The sequence below is a fragment of the Sycon ciliatum genome, chromosome 7, assembly GCF_964019385.1.
Source record: "Sycon ciliatum chromosome 7, ocSycCili1.1, whole genome shotgun sequence".
NCBI lineage: Eukaryota > Metazoa > Porifera > Calcarea > Leucosolenida > Sycettidae > Sycon > Sycon ciliatum.
In genome coordinates this window covers 28628804-28650804 of record NC_088649.1, presented here as the reverse complement: position 1 = coordinate 28650804, position 22001 = coordinate 28628804, and the positions used below count along the sequence as shown (strand labels likewise).

Genomic DNA, 22001 nt, shown 5'->3' with positions numbered 1-22001 from the left:
CCGCGCTCCGCAGGGGTGGCAAAAGAGATGAAAAGTTCAAAAGAAATACATGTGCCTGGAATATTTTCACGAAGGAAATTTCCTGTATCGCTGTTACGTTCCTCTTCTGTTCTTTACAAAGGACTATTGTACGAACGCTGAATCAGTGGCCATGACTTCTCCCAAGTTTTCAAAAGTGTATGACGAGTTAGATGACTCCAGCAAATGCCGGTACCGTGAAAAGCTCGAGCGCGTTGCACCAGACTCGAGTGATCCGTACCTGCCCAGAAGTATTCTTTTAGAGGAAGATAAATTTCCACTTGTGGACTATCCCGATATTTACAATTTCTTGGTCAACGCGCCCAGCCCCTACACCAAGGAGCAGCTCAAGGCCTACAAGAGCTTGGAAGGCTGCAAATACCTTGTCAGTGGCTGGGTCGGCGATGTTCGTGCGTTTCCAGCGTCCGAATCTGACACATGTGACAGCAAGTTTGTCATCGCCAAAGTCCGCCATTCCCAGTCAGTTTCCGGCACCCATCTGCAACCCTGGATTGCTGCGCAAAACGACGGTAGCGTGATTTGTGCACACTGCACCTGCATGGCTGGTCTTGGTGAGTCTTGTTCTCACGTTGCTGCACTGTTGTTCAGCCTGTATTCTCGAACGCAACTGATTCAGAACACAGGAAGCACTTCATTGCCGTGCCAATGGTCAACTCCTTCAATGAAGGAGGTGGACTATGCCAGGATTCGTGACATAAACTCATCGGCCTTGGTTTTCTCCTCCATGGTTACATGACCATGGCTGTTTCGGCGACAGCGATGAGCGCAGGGCATTCAATCTGCATCGGCAGAGGCAACAATGCAGGCCTCATCGTCAATGCCCGCCCCAATGCCTCTAGGCTGAGGGGTGGCAGACCTTGGGGACTGGGAGCGATTACCTGCAAGCTTCAACTCTCCGCTACCTCAGTTTGGTCGACAGAGGATGGGTTGTTGTTGTTCTGGTTGGCATGCCCAAAGCCAGAAACACACGCCATCACACCGATATATGTATGAACCCTGGCTAACACCAGACGCTAAGTATTGTCTTTTGCATAGCTTCAGGATGAATAATTACTTGTTCGTACTTTCAAACAAGAACATGCTGTTTTCGGTAGATTCTGTTTGCTGAAAGGAGACCAATAAGTGTGCACAAAGGGAATGTGTAAAGTTCAACGTTAAGCCCTGGAATGTGTGATGTGGTATAAAGGGGTTACTTACTTGAAGCAATATAATTTTTAACATGACCTCCTTTTAATATGGTGCCTTGTGAAAAATCGTTAGGGAACTTGAGAGCACACAAGCGATAGTTGAGTGAAACTGCGTTGAAAAGAAATCTGTGCATGTATTCATAATGGGACACAAAATATATTTAGAAGTTGCAAGAAACTACTCAATAGCCTTGGACAGTGTAACAATATCCACTACAACTGGCACAGTTGTCCTCCTATTATCGTTACCACCTTTGAAATTATCATCAAGGTAGAGTTTGCTCACGTATTGCCACTGATGATCTTATTGTGATGTTGCATATTCTGATTGGTACATTCTGATCGTTTTTTTACTTTTGCCACTGATGGTCTTATTGTGATGTTGCATATTCTGATGGTTTTTTATTTTTTCCACTGATGGTCTTGTTGTGATGCTGCATATTCTGATTGGTACATTCTGATCGGTTTTTTACTTGTGTGTTACACTGTTGTATTACATGATTCATGGAATGTTTGGGTTGCCTTTGAATTGGTCCTAACTTGGCATTGTTACCGTATAGCATATTATCACTCTTCTATATCGACTTCCAAAAATTCTCGTGATCCTTGACTGGTCCTATATTACCCATATCGCCGCAATATCGACCGCTTATATCGACCGCTTGTATCGACCACTTAGGCATTGTAATCTTTCGACTTTGACTTAGAATTTTTCTCTCCACTTCAAAAAGAAAAATTGAAAGAAAGAAGACAAAGGAAGAGAACAAGCAGGATTGGCACACAGCCACACCACGCCGCCATACCCGTTGAACACGTACACTTATGTTGCCTGCGCCTTCAGTCAGCATCTTCTGCCGCAAAACAGCCACTTGACACACGGAGAGGCCCACGAGGCATTCACTCCAGTCAGGGCTGTGCTGCGTCTGATGCTGCTAAATTTCGATCTAGCAATGGTTGTTGAGGAACTTTCCTGCTTGTCTCGTAATTTCACTGTCGCTTTACGGCGCAGAGTTTGGATCGGCCAAGAGCGAAATGTGGTGGTGTGGTGTATAGTATTTATTAAACATCGAACAAATCAACAGTGGTGACAACCAAATTTAAAGAGCGCCGATGAGGCAAAAGGAAGAAGAAAAGTTAAACGATGAGGCTATACCCATTGTGAAGACACAGTAAAGGTAAAGATAATGAAGAACATACATAGAGTGTGACTTGCAGCAAAGAAAAAGAAGTCAATAAGGATATACAACGGTCACTCAAGGATACAACGTCCACCACACATTGGTAATGCGGCCAAAAAGGAAGTAAAGAAAGCAATTGACCTGCATTGGGTCCTTCAAAAAGTTGTTGAATTTCTGCATGTAATTCTGAGTGTGTGAAGAACTGCGGAGTTCAGAGGGTAGCGCATTAAAGAACAACGCAGCGAGGTTCGAAAAAGAATGGACACCATCAGAAGTGCGCAATGTGTTCACTGCAATGGGTTGGGTGGTTTGGCTCCTCGTACAACGGGCAGCACGAGGCTCAGGGAAGAGGGAGGAGAGCGAAGGTAGAGGGTGAGAGACAAAATTGCGATTTAGGGGTGGTTGCACACCTGCGAATATGTCATGGCTACACTGGCGTTCTTGAGTAGGAATTAGTTGGTGAGTCATTTACATACAAGCTCACTCCTACAATGCAGTAGCGTTGCCTTGTCTGCAGCGATTATCTTTATCTGCAGGTTTTCTTCTAGGCGGAGGTTGCACATCTTGCTGATGTGCCTATTGATTACCAACTTAGATGTATAAGAGATGTATAAACTTACTTCGAAGTAGATGTATAAAATAATGTGCGGGTATGAGCCGAAAGAAGCTATTCGTCCTCCTACAGGTATTTGCAACACACTTCAAAGTCTTGATCTGCTTATGATAAAACTGCATCATAAACTAAGCAAATCACACTCATACTCCTCATCATCGGCAGTAGTATCCTTGTTACTTATCTTGGATACTCCATAGTCACAATAGTAGGGCCACTTCCGATGACTATCCTAAACAGCATCCCCAGCCTTCCCACTATCCCAGGTCTACAGAGATCCTTAGAGGAAGAGCAAACGGCTGAATCATGAATTACTGGGAATGTGTCTACTCTTGTTCGTCAGGCAAGACTTACAGGTGTTTTAATTGAGGTGTGTCATGAGGCAGTCCAACGGGAAGATAGCGGAGATTATTACGCGCCAAATACCTGAACAAGGAAAGAGTATGAAGGAATGTTGGAAATTGTGTCTAAATAATCTTTTGACGGGGAAATTTTCATCTTGTCGCATTTTTAACCCTTTAAGAGCCACAGGAAATTTTCAAAATTCTGCATTTTTTCGTGTTCCTTGGATCATAGCTTCAGTTCTACTGACTCAATCCTCACAATCTAGGGCTTCCTGGAAAGGTCTCCGTGAGAGGAAGATAATGAGGTCGATCATGATAGCCAGCACACCGTCTATCCAGCGCTAGATCGCAGCGAAAAATGCCCCAAATGCGTCCAATTGCGTCCCGCTCCAGATATTTCATTTTACTCGATCGTGGAGTTCCAATTTTTTCGCTGTGTACTCTTGACAATATCAACAGTGAAACCCGTGCAAATTCGAGTAAACCAGCGTGACGAAAAGTCTCAAAATTCTGAATACTAAAGTCGCACTGCGCACTTTTGAAATTGCCGCGATCGCGGCTCAGCTTACGAGTGATTTATATCAGGAACCGTTGCTCGCAGCGCTTCGCGGATTGTTTCTCCCGACAGGTGAGAGTTTTCTCTTCACCCTGGATATTTCGATCACTGGATTTGAGCGAGATTGAACTGAGATACGATCTTTTGAAGTTTTGCATTTGAATGCGTCGTTTACGACGCATTCAAGTATGGGACGGCTCTTAAAGGGTTAAGAGAGCATACCTGAGAAAACCAGAAAAGCTGGGCGGGCCATCTCTCTGATTTCACTCAAATTTTGGAAGTAAGTTTCCTTTGGGGTCTACAACAATCATGCAAAAGGGCTCGTTGCATAACTTACGGACACCTTGGCTAAAATGGGCCCAAAATACGAATGAATATTGGGTCCAAAATGAGCGCTGGTACAGCGTACGCAATGGAGATGAGAACAAACCACCACCATGCCAACATTAGCTCACCTGAGCAGTCTTCACATCACCACCAAATAGAGCCATGGCTACATCCAGGAAAGCAATGGCCATCATCTCCAAATATCACTAAATTGCATCGCTAGAATAGCCAAATGTCAAGGGCCATAGCGGGAGCCATTTACGGCGTCTATTTTTCTGAATCATGCACTGCAGGATAGTGGACTATACTCCATTACCCCCCAGGACATGTCTCGTAAAAAACAGTTCCAGGTTTTCTGGAAATAAACAAATTCAAATATTTTTACTTCACCAAATTGCAACATTGCCAATTTCATACCCGACGACGGAAAGAGCCTCCTCAAGCTCCAACACCAGGCACTGCTCCAGACACCAGCACGCCAAACACTGCAGCGTGGTCACATATACCGAGTCTGACAAGAAATTCGAAATGACAACCCTTGTCACTCCAAACAACAACCATTTCCTTCCCTGAACAACTCGAATTTCACTAGCAGCAAAGCTCTGCAGAAGTGCAAACATATTGAACAAACCTCGATTTGTGCGATCGAAGCACGATATTTTTGCGTCCTGAAACTGGCCGTGTGCCGACCACCGCGTGACATAGCAGATCGACGGATTTGATTGATTTGATCGACAATCAAGATCAGAATCAAAATCTAGATGATCAGGTTGATCAGCAACATGATATTTGCTATGCTACTACTGTGATGTATGATGGAATGCTGCTTGAGTGAAACCATGAAGAGACACGATGCCCTGCACTTCATGATTTGGGATCTAGCTGCAACCTGTTTTCCAGGAATATCATTTGAAATTTCGACCACGTAGCATACTGACCAACCACCAAAATCTCAATCCCTTCATGCAGAATCCCTGGATTTTTCGCAAAATCCCTGGATGGCACAAAAACAAGTGAAAGGGGCTTTTCCCGCCAAAAAAAGTTCAACTCTGCAGATCTGTGCCCGGCACAGTTCAACCCTGCACTGCAGTTCGATCAGTCGGTGCGTCGGCGCCCACCTATAGCGCCTGTCAGTGCAGATCTTGTGGTCAGGTCTTGAAAGTGCCATTAACAGTTCGAAGTGCAAGTGCGCACCGTACATATTTTTGAAAAAAACCTTGACATTCAAAGCAAATCCATGGAGTTTTCAGGAAAATCCTGTATCAGACGAAACTGTGACTTTTCCGGGATTTTCCTTCAAATCCCCAGGACCCGGGGAGTAGTGTTGATTTCCCGGGATTTTCCCAGGAAAACCGGGAGGGTTGGCCAGTATGACAGGTATGACAGGTTCGGGCACTTTCTTTTCAGGTGCACCCCGGAGAGATAGACTTGCTGGGTACGGAAATGCATCCACGGCTATTTCGTGTATCTGGTAAGTTGGTCGTGTGTTTCGTGCATTTTTTTAGGATGCCAACAGTAATTTTGTGTTTCACGCATGGATGACACCTGTTGCCGGAGCGACATAGCTCGACAAAGAGAATAAAGTTGATTCCTATCGACATAATGTCTCTATTCCCACCTGATCTATATTCCTGCAACCAGATAATGTGATGAGCTCAACACAATAGTCATTATTGGGGTTTTGAGCATAGTCATCCGAGTCCTAGATATCGAATTTTCATTACAAACTGATTTTCAAAATATCCTTCTTGCCAGGTCGATGGAGTCGCGCTGAGACCAAACGCTGCGCGGTCAACAAGCTCTGCATTGTCACTGATTAGAGTGTCGACCTTTCGGAGACAAATAGTTTCTCGATCAATGTGTACGGATTGGCTGGGTATCGATCAACTGATGCAGAAAACTGCCAAATATAGAAGGGAAATTCCCAGTCCAGTGGATGTCGGTTATAAAGTCATTGGACATGGTGATAAACCGGCTATATTGATACAAAATGAAAATATCAAAAGCAAAACCAGAAAAAGCCAGTCAAATTATCATTTTAACCATTATCGTATATAGCGATAACTCGGCTATAAGGACACTGAATCACCATTCAAAACACCTCTTTGTGCAGAAAAATTATCGTCTATAGTGATAGCAATACACGAGTGTGAGGCATTGATGTCTCGACTTGGAGCCACATGTATGTTGTCATAATGGTATTCTGGTCTGGTGCTTCCTGGATGATGCCTTTTGGCCAAGAAGTTCTTCACTCTAGACTGGAGAAGGTGCAGTAGCATGCATTACGTATCAGTACGCTACATTAGCGCGATCGAGTACCCACACGTGTATAATGTGTATGTATGACACAGGCAGTTGAAAATCGCCTGTAGTGATATACCGGTTATAGTGATAAATGTGAAAAATCAGAAGGGCACGTTATAACCAATATCTACTGTACTTGGTAGGGATGACCAGGCGGTTGAGCAATAGAAAAAAATGGGGAGAATATAGCAATGATAAAAAAGGCAAATGCATCAAAGCGGTAGGCGGGAGCAATGAGACGCGAGATAGCCAACAGCTTTACTGACTTTGCTACAGATATAGTCGACATGTATACTAAACGATAAGTCTGAGTCAATGACCAAACCAAGATGCGTGTGTTGTTTTACCACGGTGAGGTCTGTTAGGGATCCGGGAAGAGTAAATGCATAGGTTGGCTCTGAGTTCGGCAGGAATAATATCTCAGTTTTGGCGATATTAGGTCTTAATCTCCAGGTAGTCATCCACTGATGGACTTCGTTGATGCCGCACTTGAGACTGTCTCGCAGCCTCACTAGACACTCATTGAACCGGAGCAGTTCAGTATCGTCAGCAAATAAGGACACACCTTCAACATGACTGGGAAGATCATTAATATACACTTGGAAAAGGAGGGGCCCTAGGATGGATCCCTCCGGCACTCCGGACAGAACAGGTGAGGCATCTGAGAGAAGTCCACCTTCAAAGACAACTTGCGTTCTGTCGGATAGGTAGTCTGTAATCCACTCTAGCGCTGCGCCACACACACCGAAAACTTTGGAAAGTTTAGCAAGTAATGCACAGTGCCACACGGTGTCGAAAGCCTTCTCGAGGTCGAAAAAGCATATGGCAACTTTCTGCCCCGTATGACGATGGTCGGCAATGTTTTGGATCTGCTTGGTGAGCTGTAGAGCGGTCGAGTCACCACGACGAAACCCAGATTGCGCGGGATCTGGAGTAGGAAAAATATGATTATATAATTGATTGAAGAAGAGCCGTTCCCAAAGTTTGGAAATACAGGACAGGAGGGAAATTGGGCGAAAGTTACTCGCTTGGGATTTGCTGCCTTTGCACTTGTAAATAGGCACAAATTTAGCCAGTTTCCAGTCGGTATGGAACTTGCCTGTGGTAAAGGAGAGGTTAAATAGGTGGCTAAGCGGAAAAGAAATCGCGAGAGCTAGTTTCTTTCTTGAAGGAATGCACCATGGAACTTGTAAAGACACTATCTCAGCTCTTTGCTTCTAACACGGAGTTCTACCTGGAAAAGTCTTCCACGAGCGGTGTCAGCTTCGGATCATAAAGGGTACATGAGATCAATGAACGAGATGCAATATCCCAAAATCCCATTTGCCACATCTCAAAAGAACTACGACAAAAATGTCTTTTTACGGTACATTCACAACATGACTTACAGGTTTTGTAATTTGGTTGTGGTTTTGAACAGCCCAGCAGGTAGGTGAACAAGATGATTAGCGTCCAAATCTCTGGGAGAACAAAGTAGAATTTGGATATGATGTATGATCCTGGAAGAATATTGCGTGCTAGTTTGTAGGTGGAGTGTGTGGATTACAGTGAGGGCTGCGTCCCACCCGCCTGTATAGATTCACACAAAGTGTGAGTTACGAAGTCTGAAGAAAATGTTGAACGGTTTCTGCTGGGATGACCACTACACCATAGCTCAGTGGTTACAGCATCGCTGGCTACAAGCGAGGGTTCCTGGTTCGAGTCTTGGTGGAGTCAGGCAATTTGTTCTTCAGATTGCTCCTGCTGCCATTGCCGATCTTGTCATTCTTCTAGTTGATGCTGCTCCTGTCACTGCTATGCCAGTAAGTGTCTTGTCCGGTTGTTTTTCCGGTGGTCTAGTTAATTGTGAGGTGACGTTGCTTGGTGTTGATGCCGCTGCGTTAGATCATCTTGTACCAGGATGATTCTTTGCTGGACGTCTCCTGTTGTCAGATGCGTGTGTCCAGATGTTGACAAGATCGGCAACAATGGTGATGGCAGTCTAAAGCACTGACATCAACGCCAAGCAACAGCTAAGATCGGCACCGACGGCGATTGCAGCGTCTAAAGCACTGACAGCGGCAATGGCTAGGGTCCACACGACTAGCCATTTGGTATCGGATGTGTCCACCGCACATGCTGATTATTCTCATGTATGAGTCGTCCATTGCTAGTCATTTGTTTGAGCATCCTGATTGTTGTGCTGTGTATTCAGATGATTTTGTTCGATTGTGTCATGTGTACGCAGTGCTAGATTGTTTTGAAGCCGTATACATCCACACAAAGAAACCCAACCTTTGCAAGCAAGCATAAGCAAATTAAATTCACACTTAGGCTGTTAGGTAGGTTGTGAAAACCTCGTTAGTTATGTCCAGTGATTGTCTCTTGTTGTCGCACTACATGTCACGCTTATTGAGTTTTCTCGCACTTGTACTTTTGTGTCATTATTGCTATGTGTATAGGTCACGCATTTTCGCTGTTAACTTTAGCTATCTTCTTCTTTGCGCTGCTGGACCACCTCCTTACCGTACTTAATTCAGTGTTCCTTTTCCTTTTCCTTTGCCTTTAATTCACCTGATGAGAAGGCTTGAAAGAATACTTGGGAAACCCAAACTTTCAAGATTTTCATAAAGTCCTTTTTATGAGTATTGTCGCATTCTTGTCTCAGAGGAAACTGTCTATATAAGCAGTAAAACAATAAGTTATGATTTTAAATAGTTTTACTCGGATGGTGAGCCAATTTATTATGATAAAAGAGGAGAAGGACAACCTGTCACGAGTTATGACTAGGGACCATAAGCAAGTCGTAAAACTTCTACGCGAAGGGGGAGCTGGTTTAGAGACCAGTCGTGACAATGCGAAAATTATTCGTGTCTCAGGAGTTCGAATGGGTTTACTCGTCATGACCGCTACGAGTGGGTTTTGAGCTATTTCTCAAATTTCGAAAATGTCTCACCAATTCTTGTTGGAATAAAGCCAAACCCGTCACAGTGCACACACCTCCACGCATGCCGGCAGAGAAGGCAGCAGCATGGGCAGCACAGAGCGGAACAGCGGAGCTGAAAGTGACTCTCAACGTACCGATTCGGCACCAAAAGCGGCCCAGAGTTTGACCCACGCCAGCGCCGTATCCGAAACCACCCCCGACAGTGCCAACACCACTCCGAAAGCGGACCTGCTCTCCAGCTCGCACCAAATGACCCAGTCAACAACCCGTACGAACACAACCTTATATCGCCCATGTCGGCAACTAGCACGACTGTGCACCCTGAAACGCCGCCAGGCAGCACAGGTACAGGCACGACAACATCCAACCTCACCGCACACCGACACAACCACTCCTACCAAGACAACGTGCAGTCACCCAGATTCGGCGCTTGCTGAATATCTCCTATCCTCACTGGTGTCTAACACAGACATGTCTAAACAGCCAGCAAACCCCTGGATTACCTCCGAACAATGCAGGAAAACCAGTCCCAGTGCGAAATCCTCACCTGATTTCTAAAATTCCAAAAAAACAAAAAGAGAGCATAAACATCGCCCCTGGCCACAGCCAACCCCTTGCCCCAGCACAGGGCTCATGACTCAGCCAACTGGTGTGACAGGATACTCAATCCTAGCCTACAGTGACATTGTTATCAACACCTTTTAGGTATTTCATTAGATTTTTAGGACCCCTAGCCATACATGTAGCCATGCACCCGCTTACGCCAAATTCCACTCCCCTTTTTAATTACCTCCTCCTGCAATGAAGGGTAGCAAGCATCTTCGTATTCTCAGCACAAACGCTTTCGGCCTAGCCAGCAAACTTCCCGACCTACAGCATGCACTCCTGCAGCATCAGCCCGACGTCGCAATTGTGACAGAAACGAAGTTCACTGCGGAGAAATTGCTTCCCTCTGACAATAGTTTCCCTGGATACAGCTCACCATTTTGGTTGGACAGAACGGCACACGGGGGAGGGGTAGCCATCTGGGTGAAGTCGTCACTCCCCTCCATGCTCATCACTGAACTCATGTCCCCCGCACATGAGATCATCTGGTTTTCTCTCCAGCTGGGCCCAGGTCTCCGCACCGTCTTGGAAGCAGTGTATCGGCCGGAGTCCGGTGCCCCTGGCGATCTCACCCTAATTAACCATCCCGACACCATCCTCCCAGAACCTAGACAGCAGGGCCCTCACATTATCCTAGCTGGCGATTTCAACGTGCACAACCAGGCTTGGTTGAACAGCTCGAAAACTACGCCTGCAGGCAAGGCTCTCAAAGATACCTGCTGCCCATCTTCTTTTCCAGCATGTCACCCGTGAAGACAACCCGATAGACCTCATAATGTCAACATTCACGTCCCAAGTAACTACACGTACACTTCACCGATCTGACCATGCAGTTGTACTGTCAGAATTTTCTGATGTGCTCCATAGACGTGAACCCCCCAGTATTTTGCTACAACAGGGCAGACTGGGATCGCCTCAGGGCGCACCGTCGCAACGTGGAATGGGGTGATATCACCACGGAGGAAATTTCCTGTGAGCAAGTTACCGCTTCGATAACTGCAGCTGTTGCATAATTTGTCCCATCCAAAGTTCTGGAAACGAGGCCTTCCGATCCGGTATGGTGGACGCCTGAATGCTCCCAGACCGAGAGGGAGAAGAAAAAGCGCTGGCGCGACCGGAGAAAACACCCTTATGAACCAGCACTTCAGCAGGCATTCACCAATTCTGTGACGAAGTTGAAGAACGCCGCTGGCAACTGCACGCAGCTCGAAATTCCCTAAATTGTCAACTCTGATGGCCGCGAGTGGTCAACGAGCTCAGGGAAAGCCGAGGCATTCGCTCGCTTCTTCTCAAAGAAATGTAGCGTTGCCGGTCCGGACCTTGTGGAGGCTGACCCAGTGGACCCTGGTCCCTCAGATGCTCCACCTCTTTGCACCATCCGCTTCCGCCCCGAGGCTGTGCGCCCATTCCTGGCAAAGCTGGACGTCTCCAAGGCTACAGGGCCTGACAGTATTTATGCTTGCGTCCTTAAGGAATGTGCTCCCGAGCTTGCAGAGCCACTGCCCAAGTTATTTGCTTTATGCTTCCGGTCTGGAGTCCAATCCAGCATGTGGAAGACGGCCACCGTGGTTCTGATCCACAAGCGATCTTCCCGCTCAGCTACAGGCCCATATCCTTACTGTACATAATCTCGAAAATCATGGAAACTCTAGTAAACAAACACATCGTAAACTATTTTGAGGACCACCGTCTGCTCACGCCGCACCAGTTTGGATTTCGCGGAGGCCTCGGAACATCAGACACTTTGCAAGCTCTCCTAACTGCCTGGGCAAGCGCTGTGGGCTGTGGAGGGTGGGGCGTATCCTTGATGTGGACATCACAGGAGCATTTGATCGTGTCTCACATGTCGGCCTCCTCCACAAGATGCGTAGCCTAGGCATCAATGGTCTGCTTCAGAGATGGCTGGCCTCGTCCCTCGACACCCGTTCCTTACAGTGCCTCGTTGGAGGCGTACGTCATCTACGTATGCGACCACCGCTGGAGTCCCCGAGGGAAGCATTCTAGGACCAACACTTTTCCAGGCGTACGTCAACGACACGCTAGATGTTCTCGCTGACGTCGACAGCCACAGCAGCCCCTGGGGCATGAAATCGTTTCCGTCGTTCCCCTGCGCAGTTGTAGGTTCTTTTACGTCCAATTCCCTGCTCTCCCAGGGGGAGTATGGCTACCATAGATTTTGGTATTCTGGATAGCTAGGGACAGAAAGCCTAGCAAGGGCCAACAATGTGAACTTGGCCAGCCTCCGCCGAGTTCAGCTCGTCGGAGCACTCCGGGAAAAAAATCCAGCCAAATGATCGAGTAGCATTACAGACTGGGCTACCAATGGACCCTCAAGCCGCCAGCATCAGGATGCTTACGATCATGAATCAGCTGAGGGAGACAGTGCGTCTTCTTGTGGAAGATATTGCGGACCTGAAAATCTAACAGCCTCCAAAGAACAGAAAAAGGAAGCCGCCATTGCGGACTTTCGAGAGGAGATTCGGGCTCTCCAGGAAAAGAAAGTATAATTCCAACGTGAAGAATCATCGGAGCCAGCTGCAGTACGTGCTAGGAGGGATTCCTACGCATCCCGGATAGCCATTGAAGCACCAAGAGAGTCCCCAGCCCCAGTCCACCTTCTAGGCTGCGTTCGTTTTTAGCTTCCTGGTAGAGTAGAATCACTCTATTGATGGTGGTAGACGGTAGAGGTTCAGGGGTTTTACGTCGGGCCCTAGACGACGGCTACAAAGGCCAACTGGACAACAAAGAAGGTGACGCCTAAGAGAATGTTTTATGATCTTGCGCATGCTTATAATGTGATAGTGACGTCAGTTCGCTACAGTACTCCCCCGCCAATGGTGAGGCCGGGAGGCGCGAAGCACGATAAACAAGAAAAAGAGAGAGAAGGGAAAAGAAGCGCGGCATGTTCAAGGCGGAAAGGCAAACATATAATACAATATGTACAAAAGAGCGCTGCGCGCATGAAGTTTGTTGTTAACGTGGCAACAAAGACCAAAACAAAACTCAGAAAGCAGAAAGTGGAAAAGAGAGAGATGCATGACAGAGGCGGGTGTAAAAGTTGGAATGAAAGAAAAGAGAAAATGTACGCGTGACAGAGAAGTGTTATCATGTAAGAGGCGGCTGCAACGTACCAGTCACTGAGTGCAGGAAACACTGGGGCGAGGCATGCCGTGTGAGGCGAGGACTGATGGAGGCGTGCGTACCTCCAAGTCCTGTGCCGGGCGTATGCCTGCAAACTGATACTTGGGGTGGAGGTGGCCAATTTCCAGCTTGAGGCCAGGATGAATACAAAAGACGAAGACGACTGATCGATATGCTGTGACAGGATAGCGGGTTATCCAGGTGGGCTGGGAGGTCGGCAGGGGCCACGCTAGCTCCGAGGCGGATCCAGTTTCGAGATGGTGAGGCTCAAGTTTCAGTCAACAGTCGGCGATTGACTGGATCCCGAGAGTTGAGGCGAGCAGGGAACTGCGGCAAGCCGAGCTCAGGGATGGCATGATGAAAACTCCGAAGAGCGCATGTCGGTGGTCACCAATCTAGGGTTTTAGGGTTTTTGCAGTCAGAGGCGGATCCAGTGTCTGATGATGCTGAGATTCAAGTTTTACGTTACCGGCCGGCAATTGACGGCAACCCAAGAGTTGAGACGAGCAGGCAACTGCGGCGAGAGATCAGGGATGGCACGCATCGGGCAAACTCCAAAGTGGGCAGCGTGTGGGGTCACCAGTTTAGGGCTTTATGTTGCCCTCTAGTCGACGGCTACAATGGCCAACCGGACAACAAAGAAGTTGAGGCCAAAGAGAAGTTTATTTTCTTAGGCATGACTATAACAGGGCTGCCACACTTGGAGGGCCCAAAATCTGACTGGGGTCCGGGCGTGTCCCCCGTTGAATATTTTTTAGGAAAATCGCTTGCTGTTGGGGCCCCTGAAGACAATTGTCCACACACATGCAAGCACGCGTGCATTTTACAGGTACATGTACATGTTAATGTACAATGACTGGCTAAACGCAACCTGGTAGCGCCGAATGGCCAACTTGACTTAAAAGCGCTCAACATTAAAATAATCGGTTGTTCCTCTTTGGGAACAAAATCTGTCGGTTTGTCCGACAGGCGATCAAAAATCGGACGATTCCCGAAAAATCGGAGCAAGTGGCAGCCAGGCTATAATGTGATAGTGACGTCAGGTCGATACAGAGGTATCTGTACGCGAAACCTTTTTCTTCTGTATTGAGTTGTGCAACTACAGTCTGTATCGGCTATTGAGTGACCGGATATAAGAATATATCGGCTACAGTGATATTACTCATAAAAAGGACACACTTCAGGCTCATTACAAACATCTTGAAAGTTTTTGTCTTCACAAGTATACTTTCAAGCCTTCTCATCAGGTGAAATACAGGCAAGGGAAAAGGAACAGGAACAGTGGATTAAATACAGTAAGAAGGTGGTAAAACAGCGCAAAAAGAAAGAAAGAAAGAAAGAAGATAGCTAAAGTAAACAGCGAAAATTGCAATAATGACACAAAGGTGCAAATGCGAGAAAACTCAATAAGCGCGACATGTAGTGCGACAACAAGAGACAACCACTGGACATACATGTAACTAACGAGGTTTTGACGACCTACCTAACAGCCTAAGTGTGAATTTGATTTGTTTCTGCTTGCAAAGGTCCGACAACACGCACCGCTACACCTTATTCCACAACACGCACGATCCACTCGACCACGGAGGGGACGTCCAGCAAAGAATCATCCTGGTACAAGATGGTCCAACGCAGCCGCATCAACACCAAGCAACGTCACCTCACAATTAACTAGACCACCAGAAAAACAACCGGACAAGACACCTACGTGCGTGGCAGTGACAGGAACCGCATCAACCAGAAGAATGACAAGATCGGCAACGGCGGCGATGGCAGCGACTAAAGCACAGACAGAGGCAACGGCTAGGGTCCACTCGACTAGCCATGTGAAATCGGACGTGTCCACCGCACATGCTGATTGTTCTGATGTTAGTTCTGATAAGTATGAGTCGTCCATTGCTAGTCATTTGTTTGAGCATCCTGATTGTCGTGCTGTGTATTCGGATGATTGTTTTTCGATTGTGTCACGTGTACGCAGTGCTAGATTGCTGAATGTTTTGGAAGCTGTATACATCCACACAAGGAAACCCAACCTTTGCAAGCAGAAACAAATCAAATTCACACTTAGGCTGTTAGGTAGGTCGTCAAAACCTCGTTAGTTACATGTATGTCCAGTGGTTGTCTCTTGTTGTCGCACTACATGTCGCGCTTATTGAGTTTTCTCGCATTTGCACCTTTGTGTCATTATTGCAATTTTCGCTGTTTACTTTAGCTATCTTCTTTCTTTCTTTCTTTCTTTTTGCGCTGTTTTACCACCTTCTTACTGTATTTAATCCACTGTTCCTGTTCCTTTTCCCTTGCCTGTATTTCACCTGATGAGAAGGCTTGAAAGTATACTTGTGAAGACAAAAACTTTCAAGATGTTTGTAATGAGCCTGAAGTGTGTCCTTTTTATGAGTATTATCGCATTTTTGTCTCAGAGGAAACTGTTTACAGTGATATTGGTAAGAAATATCAAGAGCAATACACCACACCGCCACATTGCGCTCTTGGCCGATCCAAACTCTGCGCTCACATCACCAACACCACAGAAACAGATGTCTGGAGGGTCATTGTCAATATCAATCCATATACCGGAATTGTCCTCTTGTACTTTTCGGTCCTGTTATTTCGCTATCCTTCTCTGTTTTGTAAACCTGAAACACTGACATGACATTTCGGAATCGTAGGAAAGCATGATACATATTTTGGAGAGCCGACAGGCGTCACAGAGCAAGGCTGTCAACGCTGCAGACAAATAAGAGCGAACTTTTTTTCATTTTTCGTCCACCAGGCGCAATGGGAAGAAAAGCACTGCCCTCACATCTCGTTGTAGCTATTTTTCAGTTCAGACCTTGACAGATCAGGACAATGGCATCCAGGTGCAAGAAGAGTGGGAAATGAATAGCAATAGCAGCTAGCGTGTCGAAGCTTCGCCATGATGTCAAAACTCCATGGCTACCTGCAGTGGCCATGACCATCCTTAGCAGACGGATGATCATTTGTAGCTGTCTACATACAACTGTATCTGATACAAGGCTGCTCTTAAGTCTGCACGGGTTTCGGTACAGGGTGGATGACGAACCACATTTTCGCTTACGTTGGTTGCGACCACCTCGTGAGTGGCATCAGATATCGGTCATAAAGGGTGGGGAAGGGTACCTCAGATCAACCAAAGAGATGCCACTTGGCACTGGCGGATAATCATCGGAAAGGTGGCACATTCTGCTCGAAAAGCAGTGAAATTGGCAGAACGATACAAACCGTATGACGGGCAATTTCTCGAATTTTGCTCCATTTCTTAATCCACATACCAAACATGCATGAAATTTACAAGAAAAAGTACCGAATTCTGCCAATTTTCTGCCGCATTATCCGCCTATGCCTAGATGCCACACCCCGAAATCCCATTCGCCACGTCTTAAAAGAACAGAACTACGCCAAAAAAACGCCTTTTACGATACATGCAACACATGACTTACAGGTATTTCAATTCGGTTGTCGCGTCAAACAGCCCGGCAGGTAGGTGAACAAGTTCATTATACCACAAATCCCTGGGAGAACAAAGTGTATTTTTGATAGCATGTATATCAATTCCTGGAAGAATTTCTTAATACTCTTTATACCGTGCTTTACACATTTACCGCATATCAAAATAACAGAACTACGCAAAAAATCTCTTTTCCAATATATGCACCCCATGACTTGGATAAGATGTACATTGTGTAGTATCCCTGCCTTGCTTGTAGCGTATCCTCGTACGTTAGTGTATCCCTATACGTTAGCGTATGTGGTCTGTTGCCTATAAAAGCTGCTAGCCATTTCTGTTTTCATGAAATTTTATAACAACAACAAAGCCGAACATAAGAGCTGTTCAACCTCCAGGTGTGTACCGGAGAAAGTTCTTTTTATTGCCGCTTCGTTTTTTCAAAGAGAATCGGTGAGCACACATGCTCATTCCCTTGGCACTGCAAATTCAAAACTCATTTTCATTTCTCAGAATCATTTTCAACGTTTTTGGCAAATTGCCCTCATCAGGATGCTATATGAAGTGGACGTCTGCAAAGGAGAAGTTATATACATCAATTTGGTGTTCTTAGGTGTTAATATTTCTATGACTACACATGTTACCTCAGTGCTAGGAATATGACATGTCTAAAACTAGTGAAAGATCACAAGCTTTCACTGATTTCTATGCTGTGTGTTGGTAGTAAGTAATTACAGTCCATTCATTGGAAACTGGCACCCTAACTTTTTGGTGTCTCTCTCACATAGTTGTAGATATCGTGAAAACAACAGTACGTCCTGCATTGTGTGACCCGTGCAATTACTCCTTGCCACATTTGAGGGCAGAAAAGTCCAAGAACAGGGAAATAGAAATTCAGCCAGGTTTTACAGAATTAGGACAGGTATGCCAGGGCAAAATGTATGGAGAAGCAGATCCAAAACCCAGATTTTTGAGATTTAAAGTGGGTTTTTGATCCTCAATTCGGCCCAAATCTGACTTTCAAAAGCCAGCGGGCCAGTTTCCGATGAATGAACTGTAGTTAGCACAGTGCAGATGTCACCAGATAAGAAACGTTTCTCACGAGCAATGCACGAAAGTGACTATGTCAGTGTTTTCAAGAAAATACTGTCACCTACAGATGCGCTCGGTGAAATCCGGCCCGAAGTGCAAAGCCGGCGCAGCGAATTGGCGCGAAGCCAGCTCCCATTACATCACTGGCGATTTGTGTGTATGAACTCAACGGTACGCACCTCGCGTAAAAGTTCGGAGTGCACGTGTTGCATGCTAAAAACAGTTCAAAATTTCTTTCATTCTCTTCACTCAAGGATCTTCTCGATAGCGGAGTACCCAACATCCTGTTTCAACCTCCCTGTTCGCTGGACATTGGTTGGTTGGTTGGTTGGTTGGATTTATTTAAAGTCGAACAACGAACAGGCATGTCTGCCTCCTTATATGAAGACCACTTCTGGCAGTAAAACATTTTAAAGAAAAGAGAAAGGAAAAAAGAAGAAGATAGTCGCTACAGTAAGACAATACGCGTGCAACACACCCTTGAACTGGAGGGGGACGTGATGTTTCTCGCATCAGGTGGAAGACTGTTCCAACCGCGTGCAGCAGAAAGAGACACGGGATGAGTTCTGGATGGAAGCTGCAGCAGATGTTGTTGGGAGCCAAGCGTTTGGCCAGCCCTAGTCGGAGTGACGAAATCTCCAAATTATGCGCTGATCAGCGGCTGCTCCATGGTGGAAAGTAGGCACCGGTACCGGTAGACCAGCAAGCACACTGTCTCACGCAAGAGCTGGTATACACGAAGCAGGTTGTGTTCCGCATACACGGGAGTCATACGGGTACGGGAGGGCAGGTTGTACACGACATGAATCCAATCGGGAATGTGTGGGCTCTTCTCAAGATTTGACAAGAAGAGAATAATTCCACATCGCTGCGAGAATGCTGACCAGCTGGTGCAAGCACTGCACCTGGAGTGGCACTTGTTCGCTCCTGCACGATTTCCCCATACGTGGAGCCAATGTCACGTCGTGTTGAAGCCCTAATCGAAGCAGACGCTGGCCACACAAAATATTGAAGCCCTGCTGTTCTGTGTATGAAATAAACTGCTTCGAAACATTCTCCGTCTTCTTTACTTGTCCTGAACTGAAATGAATGTTAAACTTGTCTTTGTTTGGCGCGGTTTTTACACTTTGGTATAAGCATGCATGCGTATGAGTACAGCACATGCACAGTTCATACGGCACACGCGCAACTGTAGATAACCAGTGTGGTGTGACTGTTTTAGAGTTATGACCATCCAGCACTGGTGTTGATCTCTGGGCCTTCGTTTCTGATCTCCACTGCCTCCCACAATTTGCGGCTTGCCCTGCCACTGGACCTTGCAATCACAGACACTGCTGAGAAGATGCTGTCCCCGACACTCAGGTTGATCCCTGCATGCTTAGCTCACATGTGGTCACCCCATGGCTTCTCCACAGTGCGCCCAAGAGCTTCAACATTGTGTTCCTCCAGTCTCGTCTCCAGTGTGTGACCCGTCTCTCCGATGTATTTTACCCTGCACAACTTGTATTGCAGACGGTAACTCACATTCTTCCTCAAACATTTTTTCACTCAACCCGACTTACAAGTCAGACATGGTCCCATTGGGCACCTTTTCTCTTTGTTTTTCTGATGTTTGGCTCCTAAATGCAGCTGGGCAGACTTTGTGCTGAGTGACAGAGCTGACTTTTGAGGCTACCCGCATGCTCGTAAACCACCCGGACTGGTAACTTGTGCTTCCGGATAGCTTTGCTGACGCTGTGATGCACCCTGTCCGACTTATATGGCAGCTTCAGAAACGCACAACATGTATTACCTCGGCGGCGACGCTTGGATTTCCTTGCTGCTTCTCGGGCATTAATGATGAGGCTCTCTGGATAGTAGTTGAGTTAAGTTGGTCTTGAATTTTCTGTTCACTTTCTTCACACATGGTGTCATCGGAAGACAGACGTTGTGCTCTTAAGAATTGAGACTTGGCAACTGCAAGTTTGATGTGATGGGGCACAGCAAATGCGTAGTCTATCAACAATCCACTATTGCATGGATTTTGGAAGAGCTTGTACGTCATCTGGCCCCACTGTTGTATGGCAATCAACACGTCCAAGTTATCAATCCAGCCTTTGCTACTGCTGAGCTCGTATGTGAACTTGAGTCGGTTGTGTCCTGCATTGAAGTGCTGTATTAGCTCCAAGAGGCGTCTCTCACCGTGGGCCCAGAGAATGATCACATCATCAACGTACCGTTTGTACAGCACAGGCAGAACCGGTAAATCGGCAAGAAGGCGCGTTTCCAGAGAGTGCATGAACAATTTTGCAAATGGAGGTGCTAGATTATTGCCCATTGCAACTCCCTCTAGCTGGGGGTAAATTTGGCCCCGAACCTGAAGAAGTTGTTACTGAGAACAAATTGAAGCAAGTACTTGACTTCCTTTCTTCATCGTCACACATTTTCGGCGGTTGTTTAAACCCACGCTGCTTGAGCTTCCAGAGTTTTCTGTCGCCCACAGTGTGAGAAACAGTCTCGTTGTCTGGAACCTCCAACTCTTGAGGCTGGGCTTGCTGCCAGCGCAACGTGCAGGCCATCGGTTCGACAGACGTAATCACCTTCGAACGCTCACGATCCGTGAACTTGCCTGTCGAAGGAACAAAGCTCGGTCCAAGCTCCAGAATCCGCCTGGTGCTGTCCGGCACACAATCATCCACAACTAATGCCCGCTGGACACTGGATCCATCACATGTCGTCGCACTACTGGTCCGAGCGCCAAGCTGGGCTTGTGATGCGGCTTGCGTAATTTCATGCTCTTGCTGGCCAAGCTTCTGGGCTAGCCTTGCATTTGTATCGATGCGCTCCTTTGTGGCTACGCAACGCTTCCTTATGTAGTCCTACCGATCCTTATGTACCCGGCCAGCACACAGCCACTGCTGTACTGGCATGAGTCGATGGTGAGCATTACAACGCAACGGACACCGGAAACGAGTAGGGGAAACATTTATTATTGACGATGAGACGGAGACAAAGACGAACTTCAACAACTACATTATGAGAGAGAGAGACTGAGACAACAAGAGACAATGAAGGGCCTGGGTAGCTATGGCAATATAGGCACGCAAGTAGCTACCCAGGCCAACGGAACAAAAGGTGAGTACAAGGTTCATATGGTTCATGCAAGCCAGCTAGGGAATAAGGTAGACTGTATGGGAAGCGGTACCTAACAGATAGAATGACCCCACCATTCTTCTATACAGTCATACTAACTTGTACACCCTTGAGAAACGCCTCAACTTAAAAACCCATGTATTTGTACCGCTGCCTGGATGGACTTGCTAGTCCTCTTCTGCGAGATCGCTTTACGTTGTCTCTGTTGCTCTTGTTCTGCCCCCCCCCCCTCCCCCAACACCTGATATGGCTTCAGTGCGATCTCTTATTTACGCGTTGACAGATATTAAAGGTTGCAAGAGGGCCACAAGTTATGAGAAACTGGAGGCTTTCACACGTTTCTCGTCCAACAAATGCAGTGTACAAGGCCTCGATCTTACTACGATGGACTTACTGGGCACAGCGTTCACTTGCGCATCTGAACTAACGACAAATCACTTTAGCCTCAATGCAGTCCACATGCTTCTACCTCGGCTTGATGCCTCAAAGGCGACTGGAACCGACGGTATTTCCGCTCCTGTCTTGAAGGAATGCGCCAGGGAACTTGTAATCTCAGCTCTTTGCTTCCAACAAAGAATCCAGCCACGGAATTCCACCTGGAAAAGTCTTCCACGAGCGGCGTCAGATTCGGGTCGTAAAGGGTGCGGGAGGGTACATTAGATCAATCAACGAGATGCCAAATCCCGAAATCCTATTTGCTACATTTCAAAAAACCAGAACTACGCAAAATAATGTTTTTTTCCAATACATGCACAACATGACTTACAATGTCACTAATCTGGTTGTAGCGTCGAACAGCCCGGCGGGTAGGTTAACAAATTCATTAAAAGCAAAATATCTAGGAGAACAAAGTAGAACTTGGATAAGATGTACATCACTTCCTGGAGGAATTTCTTTAGTGTGCTACTGCCGTGGACATGGAAATCCGGTCAGTGGTCAAGCAACCCATGGGCGCTGGCCATGCAGCCGTGAGTACGCATGCCGTGCACACATTCATTTCTGCGCTGCAGCGCTGCGCCGCTGATCCATTTTGGATTGTGTACATGAACTACAGATTTGGTGTGAATTTGGGAACGTGTCAATGCATATT

General features: G+C 46.7%; 1 long non-coding RNA gene across 1 annotated transcript; it reads right to left on the bottom strand.

Annotated features, from left to right (window-relative positions):
• Positions 1-7972: 7972 nt before the first annotated feature.
• LOC135821915 (uncharacterized) lies at positions 7973-21749 on the bottom strand. Its single transcript, XR_010554411.1, has 3 exons — positions 21678-21749; positions 16683-16754; positions 7973-8008 (listed from the first exon to the last, which is right to left on the bottom strand). It is a non-coding gene; the product is annotated as an uncharacterized LOC135821915 (long non-coding RNA).
• Between the last annotated feature and the right edge of the window lie 252 nt (positions 21750-22001).